The following is a 22,156-nucleotide window of genomic DNA, read 5'->3' as shown; positions in this document are numbered from 1 at the left end:
TTCCTTGGAGTGGGAATAGTAAATTTTACCTCTCAGCTATCCAACACTTTCCCTTCTGTTACATTCTTTGTAGTGGGAATAGTAACTTTTCCCCCGCTGCTATTAAATCAATATTTTTAACATCTATATTTTTTCCATCAATATTTTTAGTTTGATGTACTTACCTATTTAGGTATGGGAGTCGATATTTTTGTAGTCTATAGTTTTTAATCAATATGTTTAACATCGATATTTGTGTCATCGATGCTCTATCAGTGAACCGCTTGATTTATGGCTGTCGTGGAGTGCTTTCTTCGGCTCTGGGGGATCTGCCTTATTTGCTGTCCCTTTCCATGTTTGGGGTCCTGATGTGCGGTTCCTGGGCACTGACGTCTATTCTGGACCACTTTGTCCTGCTCATGGCTTTCATTGCTGGGTGCTCGGATTGTGCTGGTTCCAGCTGGCTGCCTTGTCAATTGCCCGTTGGATGGTTGGGCACTTGTTGATTGTCTTTGGGCCCTCTGCTTGTGCAGGTCCTTTTGGATCTTTTTATGTGTCGATTTGCGCACTCTATTGTGTGGCTGAAACTCCTTGGGGCTCTCAGTTGCAGGGACTGTGTCCCCATGACTCAAGCTTGTGTCTCTGGTGGCACGGTCCTCCCGGGACATGGCTCCGTCTCATGGTGGTGCTCTATATGTGCCTTGCAGTGGCATTTTTGTCGGTTGCATTTGGATCTGATGGGGTTGCTCCTGTGCAGTCCCTTCGTTTGCTGGTTTGGGGCAGGGTCCTGTTTTCTGTGTGGTCCTCCATTTCATTGGGCTGGGCATGGCCTTTCTGGCTGTGTGTTTTTCGGGAGATTGGGGTTTATTTCCCGCTGCCTGTGTCGTGTGCCTTTGCTCCTTCCACTCCTTTCATCTGTCCCCATGGAGTTGTACTGTGTTGGTGGAGGATGTTCTTGGTGTTTGTTTCTGTGAACACTGTTCTCACGGACCCTGTTGGGTCTTGGGGTGTGGCGGTTCTTTATTTTGTCAATTGAGCTGCAACCTCTTTTTTATTCTTCCCTTGTGTCACTCCAGTCTCTGACGGTGTTGTTTGTGCCCAGTATGGGCTTCTCTTTTGCCCTGGCTGTGTTGTAGTGCAGGTTAGGGGGGGGGGGGGTGCTGGCATTATTGGCCTTCCTAGTTATGGCTGCTCCTTCTTCTTGATCTCCCATTGCAGTCTTGCACCTGTGTTGGTTTTTGTCATGGTGGTTTGCTATCCAGGGGCTTTGTGGTGCCCTTTTATTTCTCTGGGGTTGAGTTGTTTGCTGCCCCCTTGGTGGTCATCTTTGTGCAGGCGGCTGTTTTTCGCATGCTATTGGTCCCTGTGTTGTCCTGTGACAGTTGTTTTCTTGCCTCAATGGGGGCTTTTGGTGTTTTCTGCCGGGGGGAGGGCTCTGCCTCCGGAGTGTCTGAGATACGGCATGCAACAGCCGCCTCTCGGTCCACCCGTACACCTGGCTTAAGGTTAAGGGTAGTCTCCATAGTGGGTGGTCGGTACACTATACTTGTGTCGGGCGTTTTGCAGCAGGCCTTGGTACATGGGGACCTGTTGCTCCTGGTCGACATGGCGTTGTTTCCTGTCCCTCCTTCTCTGGGATTGGGGAAAGGGATGTTCTCTTCTCTTTCTGGAGTTGGTCATTCTGGTGTTTTCTGGCCTGAGGTGGATTTACAATGGTTGTCCCTTTATTCCCTCATGTGTGGTTCCGGCCCCTATCTCTTCTTCCTCAGGGTTGGGAATTTTGTTCTTCCCTTCTCTGGTTGCCTTGGTGCTTGTTGCTTCTTTTTCGACTGCGGTACACCCGGTTTGGGGGGTCGACACTGTGTTGTGGTTTCATGGTGTCTTGGTGCCCCTTGTGTGGTCTGATCTTGTCCTGCTGCAGGTTCTACCTTTTTCTATTCCTGGTACGGGTTGGATTTCCTCCTGGTGGCCAGAGTGTTGTCCCTGGTGGCCGGGGTTCTGGGGTGGCATGCTCAGTTGTGTTCCCTGGTGCCTGTCCGTGGAGGGACAAACATCCACTTCAGCCACACCATGCAGCCCCTCTGGACAGACCACCACTGCGTACACTTCACCTTCACCACCACCACCGCACCCAAACCCTCCCTACGTCTGCCATGAAGGAACTGGAGCAAGATCCCAGAAGAACACCTCAACACCCCCCTCCTCCTTGACCCCCCCTCCACCACGACCAACGCCAACTTCGCAGCCAAAGAACTACACCGCTGGTTCGCAAGCTGCGCTGACAAGCTCGCACCTCTCCGCCACCCCATCAAACAACGCCCCCTGAAGGCTGCCTGGTTCACCACCGACCTCCAAGAAGCCAGGCGCTCCTGCAGACGCCTCGAGAAACTCTGGTGGAAAAGGAAAACCACAGAAGACCAGAACATCTACAGGAATGCCATGAATGATTGCTGGAGTGAGGTTTTCCCTAAGAGTCGTATACCTCCTCCATTTTATCATTTTGAATTAAAACGAATAACTGATTAATATTAATAGTATTAATGGTTTGCTGTGTTTGAATAATCAATATTACTAATTAGAAAATACATGTGGGATTCGCATTTGCATGGCCTGATTGATATGTAAACTAATTTTCGTACGCATACTAATATGAGATATTTAGAATAAGCATGTTATATGTTGCTTTCGTGATGTGATTTGTGAATCGTGCTTTAAAATGTGAGTACAAACCGCAATGCGTGTTGCTTTTGCTAGATAAATACACACACATAAAGGGTTTAGTGAGGGAATAACATTTTAATAGTCATTTCCATGTATTAATTACGTTTTGTGTTTCTTTGCTTAAGTTGACCTTTCTGGAGTGGCCACAAAATGGCTGCCATCCCTATTTTGACAGATAGATGAGATACAGAAGTCACTGAGTGAAGTGCGCCTGCGCTAAAAGATGAGCAACAATAACCTCGTCCTGACCCCAGGCGGACTGTACTCGTGAAGGTCGCACCGGGAGGAGTGCCAATCCTCAGACAAGGGACTTCCTTAAACTAAGAACTGTTTTAATTGATGACACCATGGACACAAACCTGTATGGGAACCAAAATGCCCTGAATGGACTAGTAACTGTTGCAAATTATTAATAAATTGAGAATTACATCTAATGAAATATTGGCCTTCCTGGTTATGGCTGCTCCTTCTTCTTGAGAATCAGGAAGAATGATCCTGGTTCCACCAATCGGATTTGTTCTAAAACATGTATTGTAACATTTTGATGTTGATTTTACTATAAAAGAAGTAGACTAGAGAGGGTCAGGAGGCTCATTGCGCTTTAGCTGGTTTCCTGACGTTATGCTGATGGAGAGGACGGTGACACTGCTGGACAGCTGCTTGCCAGAGACTCTGATGGACTGATCAGATGACCAAATAATTTATGAACTGATTGATCGATTTATGGGCATAGAGACGAAAGATCTGAATTTGACATAGAGGACGCCATTTAGCCAGATTAGGTAAATATGCGAATCAAAATATTGAATGCTTTATGATTTTCTTATACTTTATTTAGATAAACATTTCAATTCCTTTAAGAACTGTGTCGGGTTATTATTTGAAGTGTATTGATGTATATTGTTTAGAAGAATTGAGTGTCACTTTTCCCAGCAACTCAGCTGATCCATGGCCTATCCATGGGAGGAATTGCTAGGTTATAAGGTATTGAGACCCTGGTGAGGTAGGGAGGAATAGGTGCACTTGTTGTTACTCATCAGGGGACTTGTGCAATTTTCCTCCCATTTCCAGCGCATGGAATAGAGAAAAGATTCCCCTCTCTCGAGGACCATTGATCTAAGGTAGAATGAATGATTGGTGTTATGGGCCCCACCAGTGAATGAGTGACTGAATGTGGTTGTTGAAGAAGATCTGTGGTCTGTGACGTAGAAAGGGGATTTTGATATTCAGCGCTGGAGCATGAACACCACCAGAGCATAAGAGCCACAAAGCTGACCTTTATCAAGAACAAAATCCACACCAACGCAAGAACGCAAAAGAACTCTTCAACATCATACAGTAGTTCACCAAACCCCCCAGCGAAGCCACGGATGTTTCACCATCTCAGGACCTCTCCAAGAAGCTCAGCTCCTACTTCCACCTGAAAATCAAGGCCCTCTACGACAACTTCAGCGAACAAACTCCGGACACTACCCCCCTCTCCAACACTGACAACCAGGCGACCATCACCACCTGGAAACACCGCCTGGAAACCTGCCACCACTGAAGACTCCACCATGACCATGAAGAATACCCACCCAGGAGCCCCCACTGACCCCTGCCCACCGCACATCTACCACAGAGCTGCCGCCACCCACACTAGGCCTGAACATCAATGAATCCCTCGGATCTGGCATCTTCCCCGATGACTGGAAGTGGGCAGAGGTTAAGCCCCTCCTCAAAAAACCATCGGCCAATCTGACGGACCTGAAAAACTACTGGCCCATCTCTCTCCTTCCCTTCGCTGCCAAAGTCACCGAGAGATTCATCAACGCCCAGCTGACCACCTTCATCTAAGAGAACGCCATCCTCGTCTCCTCCCAGTGCAGATTCCACAGCAACCACAGCACCGAGACCGCCCTCTTCACTGCCACCGGTGACATCCGCATGCTACTCGACTAGGGCCATACTGCGGCCCTCATCCTACTAGACCTCTCCACAGCCTTCGACACTGTCTCACACCGCATTCTCGCTGCCAGACTTCACGAAGCCGGTATACGAGGAACCACCCTTGACTGGATCTGCTCCTTTCTCTCCGGCAGAACCCAAAGGATCAGACTCCCCCCTACTCTCTGAATCTCCAGAGATCAACTGTGGAGTACCCCAAGGATCCTCTCTCAGCCCCACGCTCTTCAACATCTACATGGCCCCCTCACTGCTATCATCAGGCAGCATGGGCTCAGCATAGTATCTTATGCCGACGACACTCAGCTCATCCTCTCTCTCTCATGAAGAACCCCAAAGACACCAGACTCAGCTTCCAAGAAGGAATGAAAGACATCGCAGCTTGGATGAGCAACAGCTGTCTAAATATGAACTCGGAGAAGACAGAGGTCCTCTTCCTCTGAGCCTCCCCCACTGCATGGGACAGATCCTGGTGGCCCCATGCCCTCGGAATCCCACCCACCCCGACAGACCACGTCCGGAACCTCGGCAAAACTCTAGACTCCTCTCTCACCTTGACCCGCCAGATCAACGCCGTCACCTCCACCTGATTCAACTCCCTCCACATCCTCTGCAAGACCTTCAAGTGGATCCTCCCCGAATGCAGAAAGACCGTCACCCATGCACTCATAACCAGCAGACTGGACTACGGCAACACCCACTACACCGGAATCAACAAGAGCCTGCTACACATGCTCCAAACCATCCAGAACACCACAGCCAGACTCATCCTCGGGACCCAACGACACGTGCACATGACCCAGCACCTACGAGACCTCCACTGGCTCCCCATCGAGAAGAGAGTAACCTTCAAGCTACTCACCCACCCCTGCAAATCCCTACACAACATCGGACCCAAATACCTCAACGAAAGGGTCTCCTTCCACATGCCCAAAAGTAACCTCTGCTCTGCCGACCTCGCACTGGCAGAGACCCTACACATCCGCAAAACCAGAGCAGGTAGAAGAGCCATCTCCTACGTCGCTGCAAAGATCTGGAACGAGCTCCCAGTCAACATCAGACGCTCCTCAACTCTGCACACCTTCAGGAAGAGCCTCAAGACCTGGCTCTTCGACTGATCCGGAGCAGTACCACCCCCCCCTAACACCATGAGACCCTCATGTGTGAGTAGAACGCTTTATAAACCCCTGATTGATTCATTGATTGTTGGCTTTGTCTCTGGGGTCTTTTCTCCCTTCTGATTTTTCCTTAGGGTGGCCAGTCTCCAGCTGATATCTCTCTGATATGTTCCCACTGGTTCTGTGTTCTCCAGCTTTCATTCTGGGTTTTCGGGTAATGGCGCTGGTGGAGGTAGATTTTGGTTTGTGGTCATTCGTGGTGTTTCCCCCCTCATCTTTTCTCTGTTGTTCCTTCTGGCAATGTATTGATGGTGCTCAGCTGAGTAGTCTGGTATGTCTACTTTGTCTGCTCTGGGGATATGATTGTGGGTCCATCCAGCCTGTGCCACCTGTTTTTGGGGATTGTTCAGTTGGGGCTCCTTGCATCTGCCCTCCTTTCCTTTTTTTGTCACATTTATTTATTGATTAACATCATGTTAGTACAAATATCTCCATCAATGGAGAGAGTGAGAGAAAACTGTGAACGAGTGCTAACATTACTGAAACAGGAGGAAAAGGTAAGAAAAGACAAGAAAAACAAGACAAGAAATAAGAAGAAAAGAATAAAAATGAAAAGAAAGGAAAAGAATGCACATTTACCCTTTTAAACATTATCCCAACAATGGAAGATTTGGGCAATAAAGCAAGAAATGAAGAGGGAGGACCCTCTCGTGTCATTCAAGAGGTAGTGCCACCCCTAAAGAATTACCGTATTGACGAGAACGGATCAGTAGTGTCGATAACAACAACCTTAACTGTGAATAGGACTCCAACTACCCCTGGATTCGTCAGCTATATTAAGCAGCTGTGGAAAAAGGAAAGGGGGAGCGGGTTCGGGGAGGGTTTCCCCACTCTATCATGGGAAGCATTATCTGCATCAACAAACACTATCTACATTAGCAGTATGGAAGCGATTGCTCGCGCTACGTCGCATCGGCCAGAAAGGGTTCCCAAGGCGTCCACCTTGTCTTGTAACCTGTAAATGAACCCTTCATACATGGCTGACTTGTACATCTTGGATAACCATTCATCATGGGTCAGTCCGTGCTGCACCCTCCGGAGTCTCAGAATACAGATTTGTTGCTCCAGTGAGGCCAGTGGCCCACAGGTGCCACATGTGGTTTGTGATGCCTAGGAAGAGAACAAATGACCTTGTCAGCTTAAGAGGTATCTGTAGAGATGCACTGAGAGGGGACTTTCCAGAGGACCAGTACTGAAATAGCTCAGGGTATTGGAAAAGTATCTAGGGTATGTCTCAGTGGTCCTAGGGACATCTCCAGCAGGCCATGTGGTGTACTAAGCTGGTATTCTTCAGTTTCAGAGGTGGCTAGGACCAGTCCTGGAATGTCTTCAATATGATAAATTTCATTCTAGATTCTCTGACAGGCCTTTCCTGGATTTCTATCACATTTGCCCAATCATCTTAAAAGTATTCCTGGTTGAGCAGGCGTTGCCAAGTGGTTCACAGTTGATGTAGTTGAGGTTGAGAATATGGATGGGTCACCATGAAGTTTCAAAAACCTGAGCCTACCCCCTCGAATTAGCCCCGGAGAATAAGGTATTGCGATATTGGAAATCCCTCAATCTCCCACAGCGGGGTGCTGAGTCGACAGTAGAGGGAATGTTTCAGTTGCCAACATTTCCACTTTTGGGATCCCGGTAAATTGATTTCTTCTTGTAAGGCCGCAAAGGTTTTCAATTGCTTTTAAACCAAGTCAGTAGCGAGAATTCCCGCTTGCATTCAGATTTCCTATGAGCTAGGTCTTTCACTTGCGCATATACCAGCATTATGCCATAAAGGCGCTTTCCTATGGATCCACACATTGCTATGGAAGAGTCGGTGGGTGTGTGAGCACATCTTGAGTATGGCCTGTATAATAGGATTGCTAATGTGGAATTTGGGCAGTCCGGAATCATTCAGTATCTGAAGACCCAGGCCGGTGTTTATCATTAGCCATTCAATATGGGTCCATAGAGAGGGACATCATTTCTAGCCGGCCCCTGTTAATGTATAATCCCAGATATTTTAGGTGTTCTGCTTTCCACTGGAATTGATATCCTGCTATTGTCGCCTTCATGGTCATCCAGGAAATAGGCAGGGCCTCACTTTTATTCCAGTTGACCCTGTAGCTTGGGAACTCTGAGAAGTCTGAAATGGTAGATAATCGCATCGGAAGGGATGTGAGCAGGTCTAACAGGGTAAGCGGAATATAGTCGGATTTTGAAGATGCCTCTGGTGTGGGGATTCCCTTGAGCTGCAAGTTCTGACCTATAGCCCCCACCAAGGGTTCCGGGGCACGGAGGAACAGCAAAGGGGAGAGATGGCATCCCTGGCGTGCCCATTTGGTGAATCAGAAAGGAGTCGAGAGGAAACCTCCACAGTTTACCTGTGCCATGGGCTCCTCATATAGCCATCGCATTTCGGAGATGAAGTCATCTTCAAGTCTCATCCTCTGGAGCATTAGAACATATATGGCCACTCAATCAGATCAAATACCTTCTCAGCATCCAAGGAGAGGGTAAACCTGTCCTTCTGGATATCCTTATAGAGCCACAGATAGTGGGTCAGTGTGCAGACATTATTGCAGGACATTCTAGCTGGTACAACATCTACCTGGGAGCTATAGACCAAGGCGGGGATGTACGCTAGCACTGTCACGTCTGTGTTGAATAGGATGATAGCAGTGTAACTGCTGCAGAGGAGCAGGTCCTTCCTGGGTTTATGGAAAACTGCAGTGAGTGCTCTGTTGGAGAGAGCGCCCAGGCCCCCTCGGGTCCGGGTTACTTATAGACATCATAAAGGGAGTCAACAGCGTACGCTTGTACCCACCTATAGAATTCCCCAGGGAAGCCTCTTCTCCTGGGTCTTTGTTGTAAGGGAGAGTCTAGATTGCCTGGACAATTTCTTTCTTTGTTACTTCGTCCAGTAAAGGGGTTCAGTCTTCGTCATTAAGACAGTGAATACACAGTCCATTAAAGAAGTGAGTCTCCCTACAGTTATCAACCCCTATTTCTGAGATATCAAGCTCCATATAGTAGACTGCAAAAGATGGTTATGTCCTGCAGGCTCGTGAGTATGGTACAGCTCAGCATCTGAGTGTATGAGGACACTCCACTGGCTCCCAGTCATACAAGGGCCAAATTTAAGCTGCTGAGTCATGCATATAACGTCTTACATCATCTTGGACCCAGAATTCTCCAAGACAGAGCTGAATTCTATGCACCCACTCGAAACCTGAGGTCATGCCATCGAGCGCGGGCAGTAGCCAAACGTATCAGGAAGTCCAGAGTGGGGTCGTTCCTTCTCTCATCTTGCTGAAACACTTTGGAATGAACTTCATCTTGAACTTCGACTCACAGACAACCACACGGCTTTTAGGAAGAAGCTAAAAACTCATTTTTTTCCTAAGCACTTACTCATCACCTAGGAACCCTTCCCTGGAACCTCTTCATTTTTGGATGTGCTCTCCATAGCGCTGTGATACACTTACGGATGAATGTTGTGCTTTATAAATGAATAAAATAAAATAAATACATATGGTACTGTTGAGGAGGCTACAATTGGAGTCCCCGGAGGTCATGGAGTCATCTCATGGAAGACTACTGAAGAAGGAGCAGCACTGAGGCCTGCAGAATTATCAGACACATGCCGCTCGCATGGTGAGAGGCATCCAAGAGCTCTCGAAGTCAGCTGCAACTTGGTGATGATGGACCGCTGTACCCTGGGGGCATATCCCTTGCTCCCCACTCCTCCTGCATGGCCCATCCAGGAACACACGGACCATCAGCAGAGGCTGTATGTGCTGTACTGAACCCTGAAAGGGTTCATTACTCACCCTGCTTGGAGAGCCTAAATGCAACACCAGTTGTGCCTACCTTCATTGCACACCCACTTGCAGTACGTGGACAATGGAGACACTTGAGGTGGCACCCTTGTGGCATAATGTAGCCACATTTGTGACGGCCAGACCCACATTAGGTGGACCATCCCTCTAAAACATTGGTTCCCTGAGATTTCACCACTCACTCTTCTTGGAGGGTCTGGATGTGGCTAAAGCCTACCTACAGTATGGATGTGCCCTCCTTTAGTGCATACACCAGTGGAGGTAGTGTATACACCAGTGGAGATGGTTTACTGACAGGGGCCTTAATCACTATGACTATGAAAACCCTAGGGGATGCACTACTGTATAGTGCAGACCTCTCTACACCACCCCGAGCGACACTGAGACCCACTTCTACTACATCGGACCTCTGGGGGATCTTCATTATTTCTATGGCCACCTAAGGGCTGCTGCCCAGCTCCTGACCACACGATCCACCCCTGTGATGCACTGTGGGGACCTGCTGCTTCTACTCAGTTTTGCTTTTTCTTGGAGCCGTCAAGCTTACCCTCTGAATAGTACAGGTTTCTCATCATGACCAGTGGTAAAGCTACACACCAGTTGATCACTGAGGTGTCACCATTGGCGTGCTCCAGGAGGGATCAGTGGAATTCCTCTTGTAGGAGATTTCAACAATTGGCGCCCAACTGAGGTTCCAAGATCTCGGACCTCGCCTCAAAGATGAAGACTCAGCATACTGATGTGGGCATCTTTCACTGATGAAGTAGACGGCTTGGATAAGAGGGTGAAACATGTGGAGGAGTGGCTGGACAGCACAGATTATTGGGGCTCGGACATCTGGCGCCTCCAGCAGAACGTGATCGGTCTGAAAGAATGAGCACGGTGCAACAATACCTGTTCTAATGGCCCCTGGAGAAGTTAAAAACTAATAATGAAGTCAGGAAACTACTAGCGGATGTCCTGCCACACTTGCTTGGTCTGACCTTCACCCATCCTCTTGAAATCAAGAGAAACTTTAGGATCCTCCCTAGAATACCTTCCGGCACCAATTGGGAGAGGTCGCACCCAAAAATAGCCTGCTTCCTCCATCATAAACAAGTACACCAGATCCTGTCTACTGCCAAAAGTCATGGCCCTTACGACCTGGATGGTCATAAAGTGCTGATCCATACAGATTTCTACACTGAAACCAATGTGAAACAGAAAGCCTTCCTGCAACTTTGACCACAACTCTGCGAATGGAACATCAAATATGGACTGCTAGAGGCAGCAACGATGTGGATAACCATGGCTGGTAAATCTAAGAACTACATTGACTGCCTGGATGACCAGCATGTGGATTTCACTCCACCTCTGATGGCTAATCCTCCATCTTGGGGAGGGCAATTATCTCATGGCACTGGCAGGCACCAGACCAGCCCTTTAAAAATCCTCTAACTAAGGAAAAGTATTCCGCTGTGTGGAAGAACTCACACAAGAGTAGGCCAGGGATAAGTGGCGGTCAAACATGAAACCTTCACCACCTGAGACACATCCTTCTGAGACCAGCTGATGGACAGATGAGTAGCTTCTGAAAGATTTGTCAGACCTGGTCTCAGTGTGTTGTTCTTTCATTGTTTTTTTACTGGTTTTAATTGCTTATCGCAGGGGTCTTGGTCGTCCTTTCTCTCTTTCCTTCTTCTCTCCAGTTAATAACACCCCCCACCGTGAGTGGCAAATTTACGCTTGTAACTCCCCCTCTACACACATTCATTCTCCCTTTTATTTTCCTCTACCTGTGGGACCTCATCTACTTGCAAAACTTTGCTGACACATTCCCCCATGCGAACCCCCTTTCATCCTTCTGTGCCCCACCCTTGTGTGTCTTTCTCATCACTCCTGCACGGCTTTCTCTAGCTTTCTCTGCTGTGCTTGGCCCTGAGCTAAATATTTAGATCTACCAACAAAAGCTTCCAATTGTCTTTTTTGCCCTTAGTTTGGCGGATGCCCGAGGTCAAGTTTGCTACTCTAGCCTACCCCTTACCCAGCTGCAGCCCGTTGTAATGGGCAGAGAAGCCACACACCCTCACCTTTTCCCCAACAAGAAGAGTGTCGGTCAAACTAAGCAAAGGTCAGCCTGACAGACACTTTTCTTGTTTAGGTCAGGTGGCCAGAAGCTGTATATGTGTTAAATGTACTTTGCCGGGCTGAAGAAATCGCAGCTCCTGTAGGCATAACCTCTTCAGTCTGGCAAATCACCTCAAGGCCCTCCCCCTCATGTTGAGGGGGAGCGTCACTGATTGCCTCAGACCTGGACGCTTCAGTTTTAAGCCCTGGAGTGCCCAGGGCTGAGTGTCAATCAGTGACAGCTCCTCACAGAGTGGGATGGAGTCAGCAACTCTCAATTATCCCATCCCACCCTGTGATGAGGTAGGAACTGCTTCCTCCCCTCACTGGCTGACCTAATCAGCCAATGAGGGGAGGCAGCAGTCCCAACCCTCCTGGCATCTCTGAAGCAGAGCTGTGCAGGTAAGTGTGATTCCTTTAAATGTTTTGTGTGTGTGGGCATGTATGTAAGAATATTTGGGAGTGAGTATTGTGAATATATGTGTGCACTTGTGTGGGAATGCATGGTGTAGGAAGCTGGATCTGTATGTGATGTCACCAATAGGTGGTGACACCGTGCACAGAGTCCAGGGGTTCCCCAGAAGTGTACAGGGCTGAATGCAAAACCCAAAGTGCTCTATTTGCGAGCAGCCTTAGGCCGAACAGCGAGAAGTGTAAGACATTTATTGCACACACCAGATCAATAATGGACACATGACTCAAGAAGGAGATCCGGACCAATATTATAAAATTATACTTTGTTGGTATTTTTATTTTTTAGAGCCAGACTTCTTAATAAGGTAAGTACGTTTCAAGTCATGCTACTTTTCACGTTCAAAAATCGACAGTGCAGTATTCACATAGTGAGTGATGTAACTTACATTTCAAGTCCTTGGGTGGTCAGACCCACACGGTCTAAATACTAAAGGAGGTACTAAGCTCACACCAAAATTACATTAAGGATAAGAAGATTAGGAAACTTAAAAGAGATGAAAACGATTATAAGAACGACAGAGTTTTCACGTTTGCCAAGAAGTTTGATGACATCAAACCCAGATCAGGCACTGCGGGTCTGAAGGATAAAAAACAGATTCTGTATTGGCAGTAAGTGAATCAGATTTGTCAAGTGGAGTGAGTGATATTAGTGAAGCAACTAGTGAAATCCAGTCATCTTTGGGTACAAATGAGAATATTGTCTCTGGTTCTCCTTTTTTACTAGAACTAGAAAGGTACCGGAAGGGCACAAAATCAGGATTCAACAGGAGAGATATGGGAGGAAAAGAACAAGAAGGAGGGGGCAGAAAGAATGGACACAGATCTAAACAAAAGGGTCACCAGATCAGTATCGCGCGAACAAAGGAAATGAATAATGTGCACGGTAATACGTTGGAAATAGACAATGGTATCTTAACATCCAAAGGAGTGAACTCTTCCATGGATGTATCTATTGTTAATTTGTCACAGAATGTACTAACTGATATTGAACTGTCTGTTCTTAAGAGAGGCTTAAGTTTTTGCCCCATGTCAAAACCAGACTTTACTGAAATACATATTGGCTTGTATAAATTTGTTCGCAGATTAAATGTAAAAAAATATTTTGATGCAAACAAACAAATATGTATGGTACCTTTATACACTGTTAATAAAACTGGACAGACAATTAAAGACATGCAAGATGTGCAAATGTTATTATCAATGGATGACAGTTTAGAACATCCGCCAAGTATAGGCGAAATGATGCAGGACCTTGATATGGAAATGGATTTAACAACAGACAGTGGGTTACGAATGAAATCTACCTTTTTACCTGTTCTACAATCTGACAATCTCATTGACTGTTTTTACAAAGCAGTCACTAATGACTTATATAAGCTAGAGGATAAACTCAGGAATAGCTCTATTAAAAATGTGGATAACCTTACTTATGCAGACAGACAAGCTTTACTAAAACTCTCTAATTACGATAATGTAATAATAAAGGAAGCGGACAAGGGAGGTAACATTGTCCTGATGGATAGTGTCAATTACATAGCTGAAATCGATCGTCAATTGGCAGACAACACTGCATACACCAGAATTGTTAATAATCCAACTTCTGAGGTTAATTCACATATTGATAGAATTCTCAAGTTTTGGTATAGTGCAGGCCTCTTATCGGATTTGGAATTTAAATACATGTATAATCCTAGTCCTATGGCAGCGTATATCTATATACTGCCGAAGATACATAAAAGCGTAACAGTGCCCCCAGGTAGACCTATCATATCTGGTATAGGAGGACCTACTGAACATATCTCCGAGTTTATAGATATATCACTACAACCTATTGCACGCAACCGCCCTTCTTTTATTGAAGATACTAAGGATCTCCTTAATAAACTTGAGGATTTTGTTTGGATGGAAGATTATATTCTAGTCACTCTTGACATGTGTTCACTGTATACGAGCATCCCCTTTGACAAAGGGATGGAAGCTCTCACATACTTCCTCTCTAAACGAGATGCCTCGATGTATGAACACACACAAATGATACTTGATCTAACACGTTTTACACTTGACAATAATTTTTTCAAACACAATGGTAATTGGTACCAACAGCATTCAGGAGTTGCAATGGGTGCTAAATTTTCTCCATCCTTCGCGAACCTTTACATGGGTTTCTACGAAGAACAGCATATGTGGAAATCTGGTCCCTTAGAAATTACGAATCACATCATTTATTGATGTCGATTCATAGATGACATATTGATGATCGGGGGGGGGCAGTGTAACCACTTTAGAGGCTTGTATTGAATACATTAATATAAACCAATACAATCTGAAATTTACATCCAGTCTCAGTAGAACTAGTATTGATTTTTTGGACATAACTCTTTTTGTTGATAACGGAAAACTTGAATGTAAATTATTTAGGAAAGATACAGCGTGTAACTTGGTGCTACATGCTAAAAGTGCACATCCAGGTTCACAGAAACAGGCAATCCCATTTGGGGAAATGACTAGACTAAGGCGTAATTGTAGCACTGAGGATAACTTTCAACAGGAAATGTTAAACTTAAAAGAGCGAATACAGCTAGAGGCTATGAACCAGCCCTGTTGAACAATGCTCATACCAAGATCAACAGAACCAAGAGATCAGAACTCCTTAGAAGGAATCTCAAAAAGCAAAAAAGAAAAGGCAAGGACACTATTGCGTTTATCACTAAATTTAACTCACATAGTAGCCAAGTCTTTGGTACCTTATACAAACATTGGCAACTTCTGAAACTAGACCCCCAACTGGGCCCTGCTCTTCAAAGTAAACCACGTATTGTATACAAGAAAGGTAAGACGCTAAGAAACATCTTGAGTCCTTCAATAGTTAACAATCCTTCCAATTCCACAGATAACATGTGGCTTCCTAGTAAACCAAAGGGTTTTTATAAGTGCTCCATGTGTAGCATTTGTCAGTTTGCTGATGATAGGAAAAAGGAATTTCATTACAATACTAAACAGACACACACAATACAACAGTTTATTAACTGCAATACTAAATATACAGTTTACTGTATTGTATGCCAATGTAATTTAATTTATGTTGGTAGTACAATACGGCCACTCAAAGAAAGAATACAGGAACACATAAGAGCTATCCGAAATCATAATGAAAACTACCCCCTGGCAATTCATTATAATACGGTGCATTCAAACGCAGAGTTCTTGCAACTAAAGTATCATGGGATTGCTGTGGTCCAATCCAACCCCCGGGGTGGTGATAGAACATTGATGTTCAGGAAACTGGAAGCCAAATGGCTAATCAAATTGCGAGCAGTAGATAGAGGATAAAACACAAATCTGGAACTGCATGTGTTTTTACGAGATTAGTTTGTTAACTACATGTTCTATCTGTTGAGGCTGATTTCGAATTTCTAATAAAAGAGATCTTTGTCCGTATATACAACTACTGAATTGGCAATGCATGTCTTATAAGACTTCTGGTCATGCAACATCGGTTATCTTACTATCCATATATGTGTCTACGGTTATCTATACTGTTCAAATATATTTATATTTTGGATCTTAGTTTTGAAATATATTTTGAAATCTGGGTGTTGTTTGTCTTTTTCCGCAAATTGTGGGACATACTTTCTACTAAGAAACACATTATAGCTATGGCTAATTATCTATTACCATGACCGTTCTTAATTTGTATGCCACTACTAATCTGTGCACAAGGGCTTCTATGTAAATATATCTAGTTACATGGCCCTATTTCTTTTCTTTTCTATTTGATCCCTCTATGTAAGTGTCATCACATTTACTAATAGCTGATATGTCTTTTTCTTTATTCTATAAATGATAGTTTTGCGCGAATATCACCAGCATGGTACATAGAGGTTTTAGTTTAATCCTTGATAACAATCACGAGATGGTGCTATACTATGGCACTTGATCAAGATCTTCGTTATGTCCATGTCTCAGAATAGCGGGGCTGCCATGCTAAGATACGATTTAATATGGCCCCAGGGTTGTATTTGACCCTTCTTACACTTTTGTATCCAATAACTTTTTATAATGATACTTATTAATTCTGGTATCGTGAACAATATATTTGAGATCGCGTTTTGTTTTAGACATCACAAGATGGCGCCCAAGTAAGATATAGCATTTAGGTCTCTAGCCATGTCCTTTTTTTATTTTCACATGCGGGATTGAAGGAAAGTCATGTGATTTGTCTTAATTATGTTAGACGCCGCTTTAAACACAAGCGTCCCACGCTCTCTGTTTCATTTGTCGAGACACTAACACGCGGATTGGTGTTTTTGTCTACTCCCGTTTCTTGGGTAAGTGTTGATATTGAGTACATGTCTTGGCTTTTAATATATATTTTCAGATGCCACATAACAGTGGTAAAACAAGTCGGTTGTCTTTATTCCAGGTGGCATTTTACTACATTTGCACTTAGGAACCTTAATATACGCTGGAAGCCGTATTTTGGCGCTACGCTTATGAATTGTTTGCTCAGGTGATAGGTGAGAGTTGCTTCTACTCATGGCCCTTAGTAAGCTAAAATAGGGTTTACGAGCGATATGTTATATAATGCTTTTGGTATTTTGAGGCACTGTGATAGTAATCGTCAGGATTATTTCCTTTTTATCATATACATATAAGATGAGCTATGAATGTATATTAGCAGATGCCACGTAACAGTGGAAAAATGAGGCGGTTGTCTTTATTTCAGGTGTCATTTTACCATATTTGCACTTATGAACTTTGAAATTCGCTGGAAGTCGTATTTTGGCGCTACGCTTACGATGTGTTTGCTTATGTGAGAGGTGAGTGTTGTACCTACTCATGGCCCCTAGCTAGTAAATAAATTAAATAAAATAAAATAGGTTTAACGAGTGAAATAATAAAGAATGTTTTTGGTATTTCGAGGCACTGAAAACAATCGTCAGGATTATCTTCTTTTGAGCATGTACATGTAGGTTGTTAGGTACCCGCTCATATTCCACATTTGGATGGCATGAATTTGGAATCCATTTGGGATCATATGACTTACGCTATTTCTGGGACCTCTTTAGTTATCTTTGTTCACAGTTTACAATTTACACGGTCCTGTAAACACCAGGATCATGAATCTTTAACATAATGGGGTTGATAGGGTTTTGATACAGTTGACCCAGATCCAAGAAGAGAAGACCTTTGTCTTTTTCCCGCATACTTGTGTTTTTTTTTATTCTAATCACCAATTAGGAATTGATACAATGTTTATGGTTTTATGGTATACGTCTGGTGGTACATCTTATTCCTGTTTGACTAGATCAGGGACTGTGTTGATTTTGACTTTGATGTTTTGTTTTTACAGTTCTATTTCTGCTACTCACGACCCATTCTTCAGTCGATTCACTTAGCCTCTTAGATTTTAATGGGCTAAGGTTACTAGTACCTTTGGATGTTTTCTCGCTTATGTTAATGGGTAGGTGAAATACATATTTTGCTTAGAGTTCTTGGGTGTATAAAATGAAGACTCCATGGGTGTTTTCTTTGGTGAATTGGGTCTTGAGACTTTGTTTATCCCTCTATTTCATTTTACTCGATTTCCCCTGCCATGCACTATATCCTAATGTTCTTTGGCAAGGTTGCTTTTGTGTCTAGTGACACAAGATTACAATACTACAAGCACATGTGATGTTCATTTCTTGGTTAAAAATTAAAACAATTACTAAGATGACTGTTCTAGCCTAATGCTACTATGCCAATTGTATCCTTCCAATTGTTTGATGGTTATTATGTCTCTATTACCTCATAATTTCACAGTGATTTTCTTCCCTATAGTAGTATCCATGCCCTTGCTACTATTTCTATGTCTATTGTGGCAATTTGTTCAATGTTTTATGATGTCTTTAACATCTTATAATGTTTTATGGGTTTGTCTATGTGTACTGCTTTTTTATATGTTGTTTTTATATGTTTTATTATATATTTATGTTGGTGTGTTTATTATTCCAGCCTTGAGAAAGTCTTTGGACAAGACGAAACACGTGTTGGCAATAATGTGCTGAGAATATTTTATGAAAAATAATGAAAAATCTTCATGGACGAGAACAAAAGAAAGAATAAAGATTTACAGTTCCACACTAGAATTGGATGGTGTCAAATTAATGTTTTGAATCCTTGTCAATAGATTCTGTTGAGTAGAAAAAAGATGAGGGAAAATTGTACCCCATATTGCCTATAAACTTGATCTTTACATTTTTGAGATCTATCAAATATATGCAGGTGTGCCATAGGAACCCTAATATTGCTTTAACAAGTTGATGCTCGGAAATTCTTTTTTTCGTGCTATTAGAGCCGTTTGGTGGTAGGCTCTTTTAGGGCAGGGCACTCGTTGTTGCAAATTTTTCACGCTTTAAATGAATAACTATTGAATATCATACTGAAGGTGCGGATATTTCCCTTGTGGAACGCCACTACCTGTGCTTTATCTTAGACCCACACGGAGTGGAGGGTCGGTCATAGGGGGCTAGAACACCCTTACAGTGTGGATTTCAAACCTTTGCCCAGGCGGTTGATTCCGGCAGTGTTCTTCGTCCACGTGGTCGGCGGAAGCAAGGAGGAGGATAGGTTTCAGCAGGCGGACAACACAGTTACCGTTTCTGGTGGAGGATGGCTGGAGTTCAGACGGTGACCCACTGGTGCTGGATCACCTTGGAGACATACTGGTCGAGTCGGCGGTGCAGAAGGCGACCAGCAGGGCCACTAGCAGGAGGGTACAGGCTCTCACGCCCTGAGCTGTGGGCAACTTGGGTTGTGAGCTCGAGAAGATCCCTTAAGATCGTGGAGGTCATTCAGTTGCAGGGCATTCTGCGGGCAGGGCAGAGTCGTGTCAACACAAGTATCAGTCCTCTAGCACTGCAGCCTTTGGGAGATCTTTAGATCCTAATGAGTCACGTTGACACCAGTGCCAGTCCTCAACTGTGGTGGTTCTTGGAGTTCTTGTGCAGCAGGGAGTCGCGTCGACCAGGGTCGGTCCTCCCTGAGGTGGTTCTTGGAGTTTGGTTCTTCTTGGACAGATCCGCTGTCCTCTGGAGATTGAAGTTTTTATTGAAGGCAAAGCAGGGACTGTGTGGGCATAGATTCGGAAAGTAAGCAACGACTTTGAAGAGGTCAAACTTGCCCGCCTTAGAGGCACCACCATGGGGGTTTTCATGTCTCGTTGTCATACAGAATTAATTGTGGATGCCAGCCTGGTAGAATTGGGACCGTCCCGACTGAGGAAACTTCTCCAGAAGAGTGGGTTACCATTACCTACGCAAGCAGGCACTCACGGTGACCAAAACTAAGTATGCACAAATTGAGAGAGAGGCGCTGGCCATCCGCTAGGGCACTCAACATTTTCACCTGTACTGATGTGAGTTTCAGATAATCACAAACCGCTAGTTCCTTTGTTTGTTGGAACATTGCATCTAGTGCCACAGAGGATTGAAAGGTGGGCAGTGCAATTCCAACTATACAACTTTGTGGTTGTGTATTGCCCTATGCCAAGAAACCCTATGGATTATCTCTCACGACACCCCCTGCTGTGAGAGGTCAAGGCTACCGACGTAGATTGTACCAAAGCATTATTCCACAGCATTGCCCAGAATACCTGCCCAAAAGCCACGACTCTATCGGAGATCCGTGCCACAATGCAGGATGATGACTGCCAGCAGAAGATGGCGGAGGCCCTGAGGCGCAACCAATAGAAGTGATTTTTGGACAATGCCTAGCACTGGAGCAGAACCAAGAAAGCCGCAACTGTGCAGATGGGAAGAGTTTGTGGGAGCTTAGCTGCACAAAGAAAGAACTCATGCTGAGGGGCTGATGGCTAGTAGTGCTGCAGGCCCTAGGGAGCCATGTTACCTCTGAAACCGGTCCCAGGATGCTTGTTTACATCCCAGGGAAGACCTGGCTTGGCACTTCGGGCTGGACTGTTTCCACGAGGCACAGGGTCAAGACTGATTTGTATATAGCTGGGTCTGAACTGGCGTGGTGAAGTGAGCTAAAGAATGATGATGGATTCAACTCAGATCTGTGACTGGAGGTGAGTGTCTGAAAAGTTTCAGCGCTCCACCCATTATCTCCTTGTGTTTGTTTTGTTCGCCCTCAGTTGGCAGGGTATGCCCATATGTGAGTACCTTGCTCACTTTGCCACTGGATTCAAGTTAGCCTTGCTCACGAGAGGTGTTACCCAGAAACCTGTCCCAGGATACTTGTTTCCAGTCCAGGGAAGACCTGGCTTGGAAGATCGGGCTGAACTGTTCCCATGAGGCACAGAGTCAAGACTGATTTGCATATAGCTAGGTCTGAACTGGGGTGGCATGGTGAGCAAAAGAATGATGATGGATTCAACCCAGATCTGTGACTGGGGGTGAGTGTCTGAAAAGTTTCAGCGCTTCGTCCATCATCTCCTTGTGTTTGCTTTGTTCAACCACCAGGGCCATCAAGGTGCAACCAATACCAAAGCGAGGTTAACAGACAAGGTTTGTTTCCCCCGCATAGACACATCTGTGGATGGCAAGGTCAACGGTTTCATGGAATGCCGGATTTCATGCTGGGGAGCAAGCCCGTCACCAGTCATCATGAAAGCCCCAAAGACAAGGATTGCTGACAGTAACTCTGACCTTCTGAACGCCACCTCATGCATAGATGTCTTTGATGCCACCTCATGCATAGATGTCTTTGATGCCATCTCATGCATAGATGTCTTTAATGCCACCTCGTGCATAATGTCTTTGATGCCACCTCGTGCATAGATGTCTTTGATGCCACCTCATGCGTAGATGTCTTTGATGCCGTGCATAGATGTCTTTGATGCCTACTCATGCATAGATGTTTTTAATGCCACCTCATGCATAGATGTCTTTGATGCAGTGCATAGATGTCTTTGATGCCAATTTATGCATAGATGTCTTTGATGCCACCTCGTGAATAGATGTCTTTGATGCCACCTCATGCGTAGATGTCTTTGATGTCACCTTGTGCATAGATGTCTTTGATGCCAACTCATTCATATGTCTTTGATGCCACCTCGTGCATAGATGTATTTGATGCCACCTCATGCATAGATGTCTTGGATGACACCTCGTGCATTGATGTCTTTGTCCCCCAAAGCTTGGTGCCTCCTTTTCACTGATGCGTCCTCTTGCCATCATCCTGTTAGAATTTATTGGGTGTGGGTCTAGTGGTGAAGTTGACGCGGATCCTCCTTTCCTGCCGCTGAATCTCAGTGGGAGTGAGTACTGGCTGACGTAGCGACACATAACAGACAACAGCAATAATACAAAATGTAAATTGAGGCTTAAAAAGCAACCGTAGTCGGCAGGATTCGAACCTGCGCGGGGAGACCCCAATGGATTTCTAGTCCATCGCCTTAACCACTCGGCCACGACTACACCGTATACCGATAACCTACATGAAACAGTACATGAAATACTACTGTGCACAGTCCCCCGAGACTAGTATTCTTGAAATGCAAAAAGGCAAACAACTTGGAATAAGAAGGCTCGGGAAACAATGAGCTAAAAGGGTTTGTTAGTATAATGTGTCTGCTCGAGGCGATCAGAGAGAAAAGTGCAACAAGTGATCAGGGTTTATGAAAGTATTGGCTGTGGAGAAAAGTCGAGAAAGAATTATAGAGAAAAAGATACAGGCAGTGAATGGTTGAGAACAGTGAGTACAGCGGTGCCTGGTAGACATTGTGCTCCGGTCTAGGGAGAATCTGAGGAACAGGAAATAACTCTCTGAAACATGATTGCGCATGCGCGGTGTGCTGGTTTTAGACTAGTCCATTTTTCGGGGGAGGTGGGACTCGTGAGCAGCATGAGGGGGGCAGAGGAGTGATTCAAGGGTTTACTCCATCCTTCTCTCGTATAGTTCATAGTGTGGTTCTTGTTTATCAGT

General features: G+C 45.0%; 1 non-coding gene across 1 annotated transcript; it reads right to left on the bottom strand.

The window, feature by feature from the left end:
* Positions 1–21,566: 21,566 nt before the first annotated feature.
* Positions 21,567–21,648, bottom strand: TRNAS-AGA (transfer RNA serine (anticodon AGA)). The gene has a single exon. It is a non-coding gene; the product is annotated as a tRNA-Ser (tRNA).
* Positions 21,649–22,156: the final 508 nt, after the last annotated feature.

This window comes from Triturus cristatus, chromosome 12 (assembly GCF_964204655.1).
Source record: "Triturus cristatus chromosome 12, aTriCri1.1, whole genome shotgun sequence".
NCBI classification, from domain to species: domain Eukaryota; kingdom Metazoa; phylum Chordata; class Amphibia; order Caudata; family Salamandridae; genus Triturus; species Triturus cristatus.
The sequence above is the reverse complement of the archived record's forward strand: the minus strand, read 5'-3'. Positions and strand labels throughout refer to the sequence as shown.